A 16,574-nucleotide genomic window follows, 5' to 3' on the forward strand; every position below is an offset into this window, starting at 1 on the left:
AGTAACCAATATTATCATGCAAATTCATCATTCGTAAACATTTGCACAATACCATCAGAATGCTCACTACGAAAGAATCAGTAGTTGATTTTAGAATAAGAAACCAAAAGCTTATCTCATTTCATTTCCTTGCACCAAGAACATGATAAATATTTTCGATTTCAGAGACAAAAACTGTACATACTTTCCAAATTTTTTCTCTTAATCAAAATTTCAGCATAGTGTTCCCCTATTTTTAAAACCAAAAAGTCCCCCATTTACAAAGCCCAAAAGAGCCCTTATATAGACACAGAGGTTAATAGCTACCTGTCTGTGGTTAATAACTACTTCCCAAATAGATGATTTGGATGAGGTTAATTAACCTCTACAAAATTAACCCAGTATCACTTGAAACATAGACCTTACATCTGTCCATTGAATAGTGACTATATGTTCATCATGTCTTTAATTTGTATCTATATCTACCAAATGTGCTTTCCTTCTGTGATAACATTTGTTGAGAGGTTGGCCCATGCACAAAAAAAACATACCAATACCACTGAATTCTAATATTTCCATCTTTCACCATGGTATTCGTTTTTTTATATCCTCCACGTACTCAAAGGGTCTGCAGTAATTGTCACCATAGGCTTGGAGAGATTATTTAAAGTGTATTATGATACATTTGCCCCCGATATCTAATTGATTTGAAACTTCTATATAATGACTTTCATTTTCGTTGTCTCTGCACTAAGTTGCTCGTTGTCTCTGTAATCAATTGAGGCATTCAGTCAAACATTTGAAACATAGTCTATGCCTCTATATAGGAACATTGAGAAGTATGTAGGTAGAGCATAATCTACTCATTTTATAAATAGTTTGCCAGAACTTTGTTCCCTTAAATGTATTTGTAATAAACATATAGCTTGGTTTCTGGTTCTATGACTTCGCATTACTTCAAGATTTATCTATCAAAAACCATATATCAACTATCATAGAACTGTGTAACTATACACAACTTTCTCTCTCCAAGACTTCGAACTCCTTAGTAACTATTTTGAAGACTCCATCCGTGTGTGATAATTACATAAAGAAAATATGGCGCCAAGTCATTCTGTCAAGCAGATGTGGGTCTTCCTGCACTACGTATTCATTGATTTTGCAATGTGATGGCAGTCATATATATATATACATTGTGTTCGATTTCCTTGACTATCAAAGATAGATCTACCAACCTTGATGCCATATTTATGATCATATGTAAACCCATTACTCAGAGTGATTCCCACATCAACAAGAGTATTATAAACAATAGTTTACCACTGCAGGACGATGGGCTTATTGGCAACAGTTCTCTCCACCCACGGATACGATTCAGCCCATCCCACCTGGCATGTTCGACATACTCAGGTGTTGCTCTGGTGTAGAATCCTGCATTGAGGCAACTTTCTCCTCCCAACACATAGGCTTCCTCCTCTTTCCAATAGCAATACTGTGAAGTTCTGTGAAAGTGTTTCTGCTAGTGGACATCCTTCTATTCCTCCTCCCATAATTATATAGTCATATGTCGCTATTGTGGCAGATTTTGTTGCCTCCCTTATGAATCTACCAGGGTGTGGCCCTGTCACTCATTTTGTGGAGCCACAAACACAAAAGCTGCACAATACTGCAAACAAAATCAGAACGTTCTTCTTTATCTCAATGATCCTTCTCCTTACAGCCAACACTCTCTTCCATCTGGTAATAAAAACATTAAGATCTATGTCTTCTTCTCTCTACAACTTACATCTCCATTCGTGCTCTTCAGATTCTACAGGAACATCTTTAGCTGATCGATTCCCTGGGGTCGCGGCTTGATGTGTGTTCTCCTTTTGTACTCCAGTATGGCACATCAAAATTGCATGGGCAAGTCATGAGCTGGGATCATTCAATAGACTTGACTTGGTCTTGACTGTGACACAATTATAATTTCACTAATTTTGTCTTTGCAGCGAACCCATGCTACTCTGATTGAGGTTTGTTAAAAATAATGTTTATTATAGTAGCTGGGCATTTAATGCACAGTCCAGAACTTTCTACTTGCTTCTTGGAGCCTCTCTCTTTGTGCAAAATGTGAATTTAAAATTATGTAGAAATCTCTAGAGTGCTTCCTTTCTTGAACCTTCTCGAGAACCCTTTAGAAATATGTATGGGCTCTATAAATAGAGCATTCCTCTCAGCTGTAATAACAAGAAGAAACTTTATAGCTCTTTGATATATTTGAGTTTTGCTGCTCTGTTTTTAAGCTCTGTTTTTATGCTCTGTTTTTCATTCTTTGTGCTGCCGTTTTAATTCATCATGGTATCAGATCATTTTCAGTTCTTTGGGCTGTGAATATATGATGCTTTTGGAATGAATATATGTGTTTTTCTTGTGTGAATCTTTACATTTGCAGGCTGTAACTAAGGAGTGAACAGCAGTTTGGTTTGGGACAAAAAACTACATCAAAGGAAGGATATTGCAGCAAAAGAAAAGTTTTTTTCTTCAACAAATTGGTGAGATTTTTTCAGTTTCAAGCTTGGGTGTTCAAGTTTTTAAATATCTTTCATTCTCATCCAAAAAAAAAGGAGAGAATTTAACAATGGAATCACTTGGTGTGACTTTACCTACAGTTAAATTAAATGGAAAAAATTATTATGATTGGGTATCTCATGTTGAAATCACTCTAACCCTTCAAAATTGTTATGATATTGTGACTGGTAGTGAACAAAGGCCTACAAATCCAGGAAATGATCAAGATAATTGGGATAAAAGGGACAAGAGGGCAGCAGCACTAATCAAGCTTACACTTTCAGAAGAACTTTTTCTAGAAGTTCGTAATGAGAGAAGTGGAGTCAAAGTTTGGAAGATTTTGAAAGATTTATATCAAAATTCAGGTGATGTATGGATCTTATCTCTCACAACTGAATTATACAATTTGAAATTATCAAGCTCACAAGAGATAGTCCCACATTTAAGCAAGTTAAAGGAAAATAAAAATGAGCTTGCTTCTCTTGGAAAAGATATAGATGATAAAGATTTTGTGCAAATTATATTACAAAGTCTTCCAGGATCTTATCAATCATTTATAAGGGGTTTAGATACTGCAGATAAATTAAAAAGTATTAAATCAGAAGAATTGTGTGCTAATTTGGTTCAAGAAGAGAAAAGACAAGTTAAAGAAAAAGAATCATTTGATGGTGAATCTCAAGCATTTGTAATGAAAGGAAAACAATATTATAATAAGTCACAAGAAAATGAATCTAAAGAAAGAAATTGGAAGAATGAAAATAAGAGTATTTCATATATAGATCATAATAGAAGTAAATGGAAATGTCATTATTCTGGTAAAATGGGTCATAAGGCAAATGAATGTTTCAAGAAGAAAAGAGATGTAGAAAAGAAAGTAAATAATTATCCAAAATTAGGAGATTCTAAAAGAAATGCATTTTGTGTTGCACTTAAAGAAAATAATACTTTCAAAGAAGATTGGGTTATTGATTCTGGTGCTACACAACACATGTCTCATAATGAGAATCAATTTGAATCAATAAGTGAAAATAATATAGAGAAAATATATTTGGGGGATAATAGTGCTTTAGAAGTTAAAGGGACTAGTAATGTCAAAATTGATAATGGTTTGTTCAGAAATGTGAAATTAGTCCCTGAATTAAAAACAAATCTGCTTTCAGTATCTCAAATTGCAAGTCAAGGACATAAAATAGAATTCTACAATGATAAGTGCTTAATCAAGGATGTCAATGATAATTATAGAGTCATTGCAATTGGTAAAATGGAGAATGGATTATATAAATTTCAAGAATTTACTTCTAAATGTGGAGATAAACATATGTGTGCTATTGCCCAATATGATGATATGAGCAGGATATGGCATGAGCGTTTGGGGCACATCAATTTTCAAAGTCTCAAGCTTATGGAGAAATTACAAATGGTGCATGGGCTGCCAAAGATATCATTAAGCCCTAAGGTGTGTGAACGATGTGCAATGGGAAAACAACATGTGGAAAGTTTCCCTCAAGGTAAATCATGGAGAGCAAAAACTCCTCTACATTTAGTCCATAGTGATGTAATGGGTCTTTTCAAAACATCATCAATTGGAGGATCAAGGTATGCCCTCACTTTTATAGATGATTATAGTAGAAGAATTTGGGTGTATTTTCTACAAAAGAAAGATGAAGTGTTTCAAAAGTTTAAAGAGTTTAAAGCTTTGACTAAAAAACAAAGTGGAAAGTACTTAAAGATACTAAGAACTGATAGTGGGACTGAATACATGAATAAAGCTCTTTTAGATTTTTGTAAAGAACATGGCATTAAAAAGGAATCAACTGTCTCTTATTCACCCCAACAAAATGGTGTTGCTGAAAGGAAAAATAGAACTATAATAGAAATGGCTAGGTGCATGCTTCATTCTAGAAATCTAGAAGCTAAATTTTGGGCTGAAGCAGTTCATACTGCCGTATATATCTTGAATAGAACACCTACTAAGGCAGTTTTGAACATAACACCAGAAGAGGCATGGACTGTAAGAAAGCCTACAGTATCTCATTTTCGAATTTTTGGTTGTAAAGCATATGCTCACATTCCTGATGAAAGGAGGAGAAAACTTGAAAGGAAAAGCGAGAAGTGCATAATGGTTGGATATAGTGAGGAATCGAAAGGATATAGGTTATACAATCCTAGAACTAATGAAATCTATATTAAAAGAAATGTATGGTTTGATGAAGATGTTAAGAATGATAATTCTCCAACATTATCTTTCTTTCCAATTTTGATTGATGAAGAAAATTCTACTTCTACCAATAGTCAAAGTCAAGGTGTGCAAACCACTACATGGGATGAGACTCAAGAAAGTGATAATGAAAATCCAAAGAAATTTAGAAGCATCAAAGAAATTTATCAAGAAGGTCCTAGATATATATTTTCTAACTATGCTCTTATGACTAAAGTGATGCAGGTTGACACTCCAAACACATATGAAGAAGCAAAAGGAAAAGAAGAATGGGAAGCAGCTATGCAAGAAGAATACAATTCTTTGATGAAGAATGGAACATGGGAACTAACAACACTTCCAGAAGGCAAAAATGTGGTTGGTTGAAAGTGGACCTATAGAACCAAATTCACATCAGATGGAGCTATTGAAAAATACAAAGCAAGGTTAGTGGCTAAAGGTTTCTCACAAGGAGAAGGTATAGACTATACCGAAACCTTTGCTCTAGTAGCTAAGATGACTTCCATTCGTACAATAGTTGCTTTAGCTGCAAAGTTTGGTTGGAAAATTTTTCAAATGGATGTAAAAAGTGCATTTTTGCATGGTGACTTAAAAGAAGAAATTTATATGCAACAACCACCAGGATTTATTAAGTATGGAGAAGAGAATTTGGTGTGTAGATTAAGAAAATCACTCTATGGTCTCAAACAAGCACCAAGGGAATGGTACTCAAAAATTAATAATTACTTCCTAGAAGTTGGATTTAAAAGAAGTAATGCTAATCCAGATGTGTATTTAAAATATTGTGATAATAAGGTTGTTATCATTGTATTGTATGTGGATGACTTGATTATTACAGGAGATCACACACATGATATTGAGATAACTAAAAATCAACTCAAACAAGCTTTCGAAATAACTGATTTAGGACTAATGCACTATTTTTTGGGTATGCAAGTATGGCAAGAAGAAGGAAGAATCATGCTCTCTCAAACTAAATATGCTCTTGATGTACTTAAAAAATTCAATATGAGTGATTGTAAACCATGTAATACACCATGTGAAATAGGAGTAAAGTTAGGTGCTAACTCTACTCAAAAGAAAGTGGATGGAAAATTATATAGGCAGCTTGTTGGAAATCTTTTGTATCTTACTATAACTAGACTAGATATTGCATATGCAGTTGGTATTGTATCAGGATACATGGCAGATCCACACATTGAACATTGGAAAGCGGCTAAAAGAATATTAAGATATATTAAGGGTACTTACCAGCTTGGCATTGAATACAAATATGGAGGAGAACCTACTTTAGTTGGATATACGGATTCTAATTATGCAGGTGACATTGATGATAGAAAGTCAACTTCAGGATATATCTTCCATCTTGGATCAGGACCAATTTCGTGGAGTAGCAAGAAGCAATCAACAGTGTCACTCTTATCTACAGAAGCTGAATATATTGGTTTATCAAAGGCATCTCAAGAAGCATTATGGCTTAGGAGGTTACTTGAAGAATTGCATCATCCACAAGACTCTCCAACAACAATATTTTGTGATAATCAAAGTACTATCAAGCTAGCAAAAAATCGGGTATATCATGCAAGGTCCAAGCATATAGAAGTGCATCATCATTTTGTTCGAGATCTAATTGAAAGACAAGAGGTGGAGCTTCAATTTTGCGAAACAGAAGATCAACTTGCTGATATATTTACAAAAGCATTGTCTATTGTAAAATCTACGAAATTTAGAGATCTATTGCAGCTCAAAGATGTTCTTACTCTCTCTAAATAAACATTATGGGGGGAGGTGTTAACAATAATGTTTATTATAGTAGCTGGGCATTTAATGCACATTCCAGAACTTTCTACTTGCTTCTTGGAGCCTCTCTCTTTGTGCAAAATGTGAATTTAAAATTATGTAGAAATCTCTAGAGTGCTTCCTTTCTTGAAGCTTCTCAAGAACCCTCTAGAAATATGTATGAGCTCTATAAATAGAGCATTCCTCTCAGCTGTAATAACAAGAAGAAACTTTATAGCTCTTTGATATATTTGAGTTTTGCTGCTCTATTTTTAAACTCTGTTTTTATGCTCTGTTTTTCATTCTTTGTGTTGCTGTTTTAATTCATCAAGGGTGAATCTGCAATAACAACATTCCATGTAACTAAATCTGGTGCAAAATCCATGGCCTGCACTTTCTCAAATAACCTCAGTGCCTCCCCGCAATTCCTATTCTGAGCATAACCTCTGATCATCGCATTCCAAGAAACCAAATCTCTAACGGGAATTTTGTCAAACACATGCCTTGCCTCTATTTGTAGCATGTATCTTAATAGGCAAGGAGAGTATTACAAGCCTGTGTCAATGGTTCATATCCCTGGGGTGAGGCTAGGTAATATACTGCGTATCTTCAAGCTTAAATGATGGCAGCATGAGCATATCAACTATTCACATGGAGAGAACAGTGCACCTGAATTGATATGCATGCCGCAGCCTCATAATATTTCTTCTTACTGGCAAGCTTATGATTGGCAACCTCATATTTCATGGGAATGATGCATCTGAACTATTTCTCACTTACTATGCAATGGAACTAGAAAAGACCACGGGTTTGAAGGTTATTTTCCAAAACATTTAGTCCTTCACTGCTCTCATCCATCCAAACTCAGGGTGCAGGTATTGATGTTGCATATTCTAAGTTCATGAATCATATTAAAAGAACGGGCTTTGTCTGTTGTTGCCACAATTCACACGTTCCATGTCTACCTTTCCATTATCGAATCAGATTAAACATGTTCATTTGGGCGCCTCCAATGCATTTAAAACTCTGAAACCAGAATGCTTGATTGAAGAAATGTAATAATCATTCTCCCACGATGCTGACTGTAACAATGGCTTGCATCAAAATAAGCTTAATCCTTAACCTTCTAAAAGGTTAATTTTTTGAATGCATCTTAACCATTTTTTGTTGTTTTTTTCAGGCAGGTTAATGGTTAAGATTGTTAATTATTGATAGTTGGACAGCTGTTATTTCTGACGGAAATAGCAGTAGTATTAATGGGTAGCTTGGACAGCTGTTCATCCTTATCTATGAATAATAGTTGTATTTATGGGTGGTTTGGATAGCTGTTTGTCCACTTGCCAAGAATTAGTAAATGATTATTATTTACTAATTTTAGAGATTCCCTTTTGGACACCTTGCAACGAATTCTATTGTTGGCTGTTGAGTTGTCTTAATCTTAGCCGTTGGTTTGATTTAATCTCGGTTGTTGGTTTACCAATAGGAGTAGTATAAAAAGGGGTCATTAGGTCAGTTGGATAAGAAGTTTTGGAGAAACGTTTGCAGTGTTAGCAAATAATCTTGTAGTGTTAGCAAGGGTGCAGTGCTAGCGTGGAGATAGCAGTGGGGAATATCAGCGGGAGAAATTAGGAGGTTGTCGGAGTTTTGCCAGTGAGAGGCAAGGAATTTTGTATCTCTTGATTTGCTGAAGTTTAATATAATTCCTCATTTGTAGAACTGGTTTTCCCTTAGGGATTTTTCTAGGGACAATTTGTCTGAAAATATTGTGTTCATTGTGTTGTTCATTTTTTTCCGTATTATAAGTGAAATTGCAGTTGTGTTATTTTTCAATATTAGCTGGGAATTTGTTTTCAGCAGTTTAATAATCATTTATGATAGGAGATTAATAATCAGTGACTGCAATAGTTTGATTTTTCACATGGTATCAGAGCATTGTTAAGGGTAGAAGAGTTTTTCCCTAGGAAAGAAATTTTGATCTCTTTAGATTTATTATTGCTTTAAACCCTTGAGATGGCTTCAGCTGGTTTGAGAGATCAAGATAGATTGGATGGTGCCTCAAATTTCGGTGTCTGGAAGCCCAGAATTTCTTTATTGTTGGAAGAGAATGGTATCAAGGATTATGCTACTAGTGGTGTACCTATACCAACAGATGCAACATAGCTTGCAGCATATAAGAAGGACGATGCCAAAGCGAGGAGGATTATCCTTCATGGTGTCAAGGATCATATTGTTCCACATATCTCGGAGCTAGATACAGCAAAGAAGATATGGGATGACATTCTAAATCTATACCAAAATGCTACCACTAACAGGAAGTTGATTCTCAGAGAGAAGCTAAAGAATACTCGGATGAATCAGGGAGAAGACGTCACAAGTTACCTCACTAGGCTTAGGCTTGTCAAGGATGAGTTAGCAGCTATTAGAGATAGCCCTAGTGATGATGAGCTAGTGAGAATAGCCCTAAATGGGTTTACTAAACAATGGAGTGTCTTTGTTCAAGTTGTCATTGGACAAGATACTTTACCGAGTTGGGATCGACTATGGACTGATTTCACTTAGGAGGAGTTTAGACTAAGTCTTATCAATGGGGCCAACAAGAGTCAAAAAAATGAGGTGGAACAAGAGAACGTTGCCCTAGTGGGTAAAGAGAAAGCAAAGAAGGGATCTAGCAAATGATCAAATTCACAAAGTGAATAGAAGAAGAAGGGCCTTTCTAAGGTCAAGTGCTTTGGATGTCACGAGTTTGGCCACTATGTTAGTGATTTCCCAGAGAGGAAGAAGGGTAAGAAGCAGGTGGCAGCTTCAGCAAGTGCAGAAGAACTCTTCAGTAGAATGGAAAATGAGTTTGCACTCATAGCTTGTATGGTTAGCTCAACCTTACAGTGTGTTTGGTATATAGATAGTGGGGTGTCATTTCATATGACAGGAGTTAGAGAGTACTTCTCCAGTTACAAGGAGGAGGACACCAACATCCAGATTTTTATGGGAAACTTGTCCAAACTCAACCCTGTTGGGAAAGGGATTGTTCAGTTTCAGAGGGAGAATGAAAAGATAATTCCACTTCATGATGTGTTATATGTGCCAGGCTTAGGTATGAATTTTATTTCTGTATCTGTTCTTCAGGATAGGGGGTATAATGTACTCTTTAGAGGTACACATGTGTTGATTAAGCACAAGGATTGGAAATCACCCATAAATATTGGAGTTAGGAGTGGTCACCTTTATAGATTGCAGTTTGATGCTCCTAAGGCACTTATGAGCAACAGTAATCCTAGAGATCTTGGAGAGCCATGGCATAGGAGGATGGGCCATATTCATCATGGAGCACTTAGATTGCTTTGTGAGACCATGACAGGTGTTCCAGAGGTGAGCACAGAGCATGACAATGTATGTAAGGGATGTGTGTTGGGGAAGTTTGTGAAAGCATCTTTTCCAAGGAGTGACACCAGATCTAAGGGTGTTCTTGATCTAGTACATTCAGATGTTTGTGGACCAATGTCGACAAAATATCTCAAAGGATATGAGTACTATGTTACTTTTATTGATGATTTCTCTAGAAAGACCTGGATATACTTCTTGAAGACTAAGGATGAGGTTTTCAGTCGATTCCAAGAGTTCAAGGCTCTTGTGGAGAACTCGACAGGAAAGAAGATAAAGGTTCTTCAGTTAGACAATGGAGGCGAGTACAAAGGAAATGTCTTCCAGGAGTTCTGCACCAGAGAAGGAATCAAGAGAGAATGGATTGTTCCTTACAATCCACAACAGAATGGAGTTGCTGAGAGGAAGAACCGTTCTATATCGGAGGCAATAAGAGCTATGCTACATGACTAGGACATGCCCCTTTAGTTATGGGCAGAGGTGTGTAATACAACAGTCTACATTCAGAATAGAGTTCCACACAAGGTGTTAGGGAAGATGACACTAGAGGAGGCTTTCACAGGGAAGAAGCTAGATGTTAGTCACTTCAGGATATTCAGGAGTTTGGCATATTGTCATATTCCTAGATATACATGTAAAAAGTTAGATCAGACTACAGAGAGGGGATACTTTGTTGGGTATAGTGAGACCTCAAAGGCATATAGGATTTTCATTCTGGGGACTAAAAGAATTATTGTCAGACAGGATGTCAAGTTCATGGAGGACAAGGCATTCAGGAGATCCAGAGATTTGCCAGCAGATGATCAGAGTGAGCAGCCAACAGAAGCTCCAAGACCAAGTCAAGGGCAGCAAAGCTTAAGTATAGTTACCAGTATGAATGTAGACTCAGTTAGTGAAGATTCATAGAGTATGGAGCAATAGGTGCAATAGGAAATGCATCTAGAAGACTTAGAGGTTGACATTTCATCCTCTACAGTTGGTAGTAGGAATCATGTGGTTCCAGATACACAAAGGGATACTCAGGAGTTTGTGGGAGCTCCTAGGAAGAGTACTAGACAACGAAGACAACCAACCAAATTCAATGACTATGTGGCATTAGTTAGTCAGTTGGTAGATAGTGAGCCTTCTAGCTATCAAGAAGCTGTAGAACATCAGGTATGGCGAGATGCTATGGTTGAAGAATATTTTTCAATAATGCAGAATGATGTGTGGGAGGTAGTACCTAGACCAATAGATAGGGTTGTAGTTGGATCACGTTGGATCTATAAGATAAAGCACGGTACAGATGGTAGCATCGAGAAATACAAGGCTAGGTTCATGGCAAAGGGGTTCTCTCAGAAGGAGGGAATAGACTATGAGGAGACATTTGCTCCAGTTGCCAGGTATACTTCTATACGAGCTGTAATATCACTTGCAGCGCAGATGGGATGGCAAATCCATCAAATGGATGTCAAGACAGCATTCCTCAATGGTGAGTTGAAGGAGGAGGTATACATAGAACAACCAAAAGGCTTTGTAGCGCACAGCAAAGAGACCCACATGTGCAGATTGATGAAAGCATTATACGGACTCAAGCATGCTCCTAGAGCGTGGTATGAGCGCATTGATACATACTTGCAGAAAATGGGCTTTGTGAAGAGTGAAGCAGATGCTAACCTCTACTACTTGATGGTTAGGGGTGAGATTCTCATTCTTGTTCTTTAAGTGGACGATCTATTTCTTACAGGTTCACTAGGGCTCATAGTGGATTGCAAGAGGAACCTTGCAGAGGAGTTCGAGATGAAGGATTTAGGACTTATGCACTACTTTCTAGGCATGAAAGTGTGGTAGACAGATGGGGAGATTTTCCTTGGTCAAGGGAAATATTGCATTGAAATCTTGAAGAAATTCGAGATGGAGGATTGCAAAGCCATGTCTACACCCATGATCACAAATTGGAGGAACGTAGATACATCTAAGGAGAAAGACGTAGATCCCACTTTATATAGACAGTTGATTGGTTCACTTATGTATTTGGTCAACACTAGACCAGATATAGCATTTGCAGTTAACTCTCTTAGTCAGTTCATGGTTGAACCAAAGAGAATGCATTGGATAGCGGCTAAGCATGTGCTACGTTACTTGCGTGGTACAGTCGAGTATGGGATCAGATATGTTCAAGGTGAAGGTATCAGGTTGATAGGCTATACTGACGCAGATTGGGTAGGAAGTACAACAGACAAAAGGAGCACTTTAGGGTGTTGTTTCAGCTTGGGATCAGGAGTTGTATCTTGGTTCAGCAGGAAGCAGAAGTCTGTGGCTCTAAGTTCAGTAGACGCAGAATACATAGCAGCTAGCATGGTGACATGTGAAGCTATATGGCTTCGGAAGTTGTTAGTAGCCTTGTTTGGTCAGAAGGTTGAGACTACTGTGATACATTGTGACAATCAGAGTTGCATCAAGTTGTCTGAGAATCTAGTGTTTCATGATAGGTCTAAATATATAGATATTAGATATCACTTCATCAGAGATTGTGTACAAAGGGGAGTTGTTCGACTACAATACATACCTACAGATGAGCAGGTAGCATACATTCTGATGAAGGCTTTAGGAAAGGCCAAATTTATCTTCTTCAGATATAAGATGGGTGTCATGCAAAACAGCTTCCTCGCTAAGAGGGAGTGTTAATTATTTATAGTTGGACAGCTGTTATTTCTGACCCGGAAATAGTAGTAGTATTTATGGGTAGCTTGGACAGCTATTCTTCCTTATCTATGAATAGCAGTTGTATTTATGGGTGATTTGGACAGCTGTTTGTCCACTTGCCAAGAATTAGTAAATGGATATTATTTACTAATTTTAGAGATTCCCTTTTGGACACCTTGCAACCAATTCTATTATTGGCTGTCGAGTTGTCTTAATCTCAGCCGTTGGTTTGATTTAATCTCGGTTGTTGGTTTACCAATAGGAGTAGTATAAAAAAGGGTCATTGGGTCATTTGGATAAGAAGTTTTGGAGAAACGTTTGCAGTGTTAGCAAACAGTCTTGCAGTGTTAGCAAGGGCGCAATGTTAGCGTGGAGATAGCAGTGGGGAATAGCAGCGGGAGAAATTAGGAGGTTGTCGGAGTTCTGCCAGTGAGAGGCAAGAAATTTTGTATCTCTTGATTTGCTAAAGTTTAATATAATTCCTCATCTGTAGAACTGGTTTTCCCTTAGGGGTTTTTTCAGGGACAATTTGTCCAAAAATATTGTGTTAATTGTGTTGTTCATTTCTTTCCATATTATAAGTGAAATTGCAGTTGTGTTATTTTTCAATATTAGCTGAGAATTTGTTTTCAGCAGTTTAATAATCATTTATGATAGGAGATTAATAATCAGTGACTGCAATAGTTTGATTTTTCACAAAGATTGTGAGCTCATCTTAACCTTTTTGTTTTTGGAAGATGGATTAATGGTTAAGATTATAAGCTCATCTTAACTTCTTTTTAGAGGTTAATTTTGGAGGCTTATATTAACTTTTTTTAAAGGTTAACTTTAGAAGCTTATATTAACTACTTTTCAGAAGGTTAATGGTTAAAATTGTATTGACAATATTATTCTAGGTTTCTCCATTAACCTGTGGCAATTTTTGACTCAGAACTTCATTTTCAAAAATTTCAAGTGCTGAGTTAAGATGAAAATGAGCTGCGCAGAGATATTAAAGGGAAAAGATCTTTCAAAAGCTCATAGATGAAAAGACCAATTAAAAGCTTAAAAAGAGGCAATTTTAAAAAATAACCAAAAGATTAAACAAGACTAAAATTGAGACATTTTGATAACTAAGCAACAGAACTGAGCCATCTGTCAAATAAATTTGTAAATTTTTGGTCTTGTAATCTACGAGCAGCTTCTTTGCACCAGACAATGCTTGACTGATCCACTCCCTCACGCGGTGTGCAAGGACTAAACTGCAGACTTTCCAATTTCAACGTCTTTTCATTGCACCAGACCACCTTTGTACACTGTCCATATCGCTTGGCAGATTGACTGAATGTACGTTCGTCGATTTTATGGTGATTGCAGTCCTGACTGTCTGCCCATTAACGCGTTACTACAGTTTTTCAAGCTCAATATTGACCATTTATATATAAGTATTATTAATATGATTTGTTGAATGAAAAGTTGTGTTGGTAAGGTCTTATAAAATTTATTTTGTTAACTTTTTTATTCTCCCATAATTATACAAATTAGTTATCTTAGATTCCTTCTTTAAAGTTCCTTAAAATGAAAAAAAAAAAAAAACAAAAAAAAAAGTGAAATTAAAATTTGATCTCTGTTCATTTATCTTAATTTTTATATGATACAGACTTAATTCTTTTCCGACTGAGGCTATTTTTGTAAGAAGTAAGAATTAATTCTATTGTACTATGTTCTTGCTTGCTGGATTCTTAGGCCTTGTTGATACTATTTTTAAGTCTTTGTTTCCTTTTATGCATGATAGGAGATTATGAAAGCTTATTTTTCCATCGGGGCCGAGCCAAAACAGCGTAGGCAAACATTTGATTTTTGAGCTGTGCTTTTGTAAGTTTATTATATCCACTTAATCTCTATAGATCACATTATAGTTGATCTCTTCTTTTATACACAGATATATTTGTAATATATACTTTTAGTAGATTTATTTGTAGATATACAAATATTTTAGTATTTAAAATATTTATGTTTCTTTGTTAAAATATAGCACTAAACATGTAATGAAGTCGTTTTAGTAATTTGTGAAATATTAGTTTATTAATATGATTTGTTAAATTCATCTATGTTGACAATTTCAAAAGTTATGTTTAAAAAGTCTTATAAAATTTATATCGTAATTTATTAAAAATCAATTAAATAATATAATTATTAAAATTTAATTCTTTTATACAACTCTAGACGCTCTTTGACTATACAAATTAGCTATCTCAAATTCCTTCTTTATAGTGTCTTAACATGGTAGACAAATATATAATTAGAATTTGATATTTGTTAATTTATTCCTTTATAATTTGTAAACACAATTTTTTTCTACTCACTATTTTGAAAGTGATTAGAATCAATTCTATTGTACTACGTTCAGTATTCCTACTCACTATTTTGTAAGTGATATGAATAAATTCTACTGTAGTGCATTCTTCTTCTGTGAATCTTAGGCCTTGTTGATTTCCCTACATATAACGATTCCAATACTAGTAAAAAATGACTATATCGCATCCATACTATTCAAAATTGACTAAATTGTTTCCATTTGGCATATTGCTTACTGGCAATTTATTTTGAGTTTCCATTGTTAATAATATTCTTACATTGTTTCTCAAATTACCATAGAAAATACTTCAATATTTTGGTCAATCCCAAACTATTGCTAAAAACACTTTTCTACTAGCTTAGATTTATGCTTCTTACTGATAAGAAAAGAGATGTATTGTGTGTGTGTGTGTGTGTGTGTGTGTGTGTGTGTGTGTGTGTGTGAGAGAGAGAGAGAGAGAGAGAGAGAGAGTTAAAAATGAAAAAAGTAAGAAAGTAAGATAGATTTTATTGATCTATAAATCTCCGTGATACAATGCATTGATTGTGGTATAGCCTCAAATTTATAGGGGCTCCTAGTAACTAATATAGTAGAGGAAGGTTCTAGGCTTTTAACAAGTGGGTGGTTGCATGAGGCATATGACTCAATCCATAGGAAGGTGTGGATTTCTAATATTTAGATTTCTAGGAGTATACAATTGGCACTCTAGTTTGGTTGAAATTGACTACGAATGTGAAGTGTTGAATATGTCTATTCCAACACCCTCCCTTAATTTCTACCACTATAAATTTTGTATGTGGGATAAATTACTACAACACCAAATTCAAATAGGATGGGTCCCAACATTAAGCCTTCTTAGATACCCATTTACAATATAAAAATTAGTTCCCCTTATGACTATCAATTTGAAAATGTATTCCTCTTTTCATTATGCTTTGGGTTTTTAACTAGTTTACTCATAACCATTTGAGATTTTTCCCATCTAAAGCAACTGATTGCTTTCAATTTTTTCACTCAAACAAGTGGTTTTGGCTTACCATGAACTCTTCAAAACAAATTTTAGGTCTTGCACCCAACAAGTGGTTTTAGCTTACCACAAACATTTCAAAAAAAAAAAAAAGGTTTATCACCCAAAAAAGTGGTTTTCGCTTACCATAAACACTTCAAGACTTTTAGGTTTTTCACCTAAACAAGTGGTTTTTGGCTTACCACAAAGCTTTCAATAGATTCACTTAAACAAGTAGTTTTGGATTACCACAAACCTTTCAAAATTTGTAGAAACATTTGTCCAATGATGGGGAAACCAACTCTGAACATTTCTCATGCACAATAATTATTGAGTCCATATGATAAACAATCCATCTATCTAGTCACATTGGTACCCAACTGTTGTGCTCGCTAGTTCTCTAGAATTTTTTTTCAGATACATGGTACATCAATAAAGAAAATTATATTTTAGAGTGTAAGACACTACCAATAATGCAATCCTTGCAATAGATTCAGGTGCAATATGCACTTGAGGCATATTTGATTCAATAGTCTTCTATTACATGACCACATCTTGATAGCAACATAGCCTTCACAGTTAGATAAACACATCCACTTACTGCCAATCCATACACTTATTTTTGAAAATATTATGACAAG

Source organism: Cupressus sempervirens, chromosome 11, assembly GCF_028749045.1.
Source record: "Cupressus sempervirens isolate cs-2001-9-10 chromosome 11, ASM2874904v1, whole genome shotgun sequence".
NCBI classification, from domain to species: Eukaryota; Viridiplantae; Streptophyta; class Pinopsida; order Cupressales; family Cupressaceae; genus Cupressus; species Cupressus sempervirens.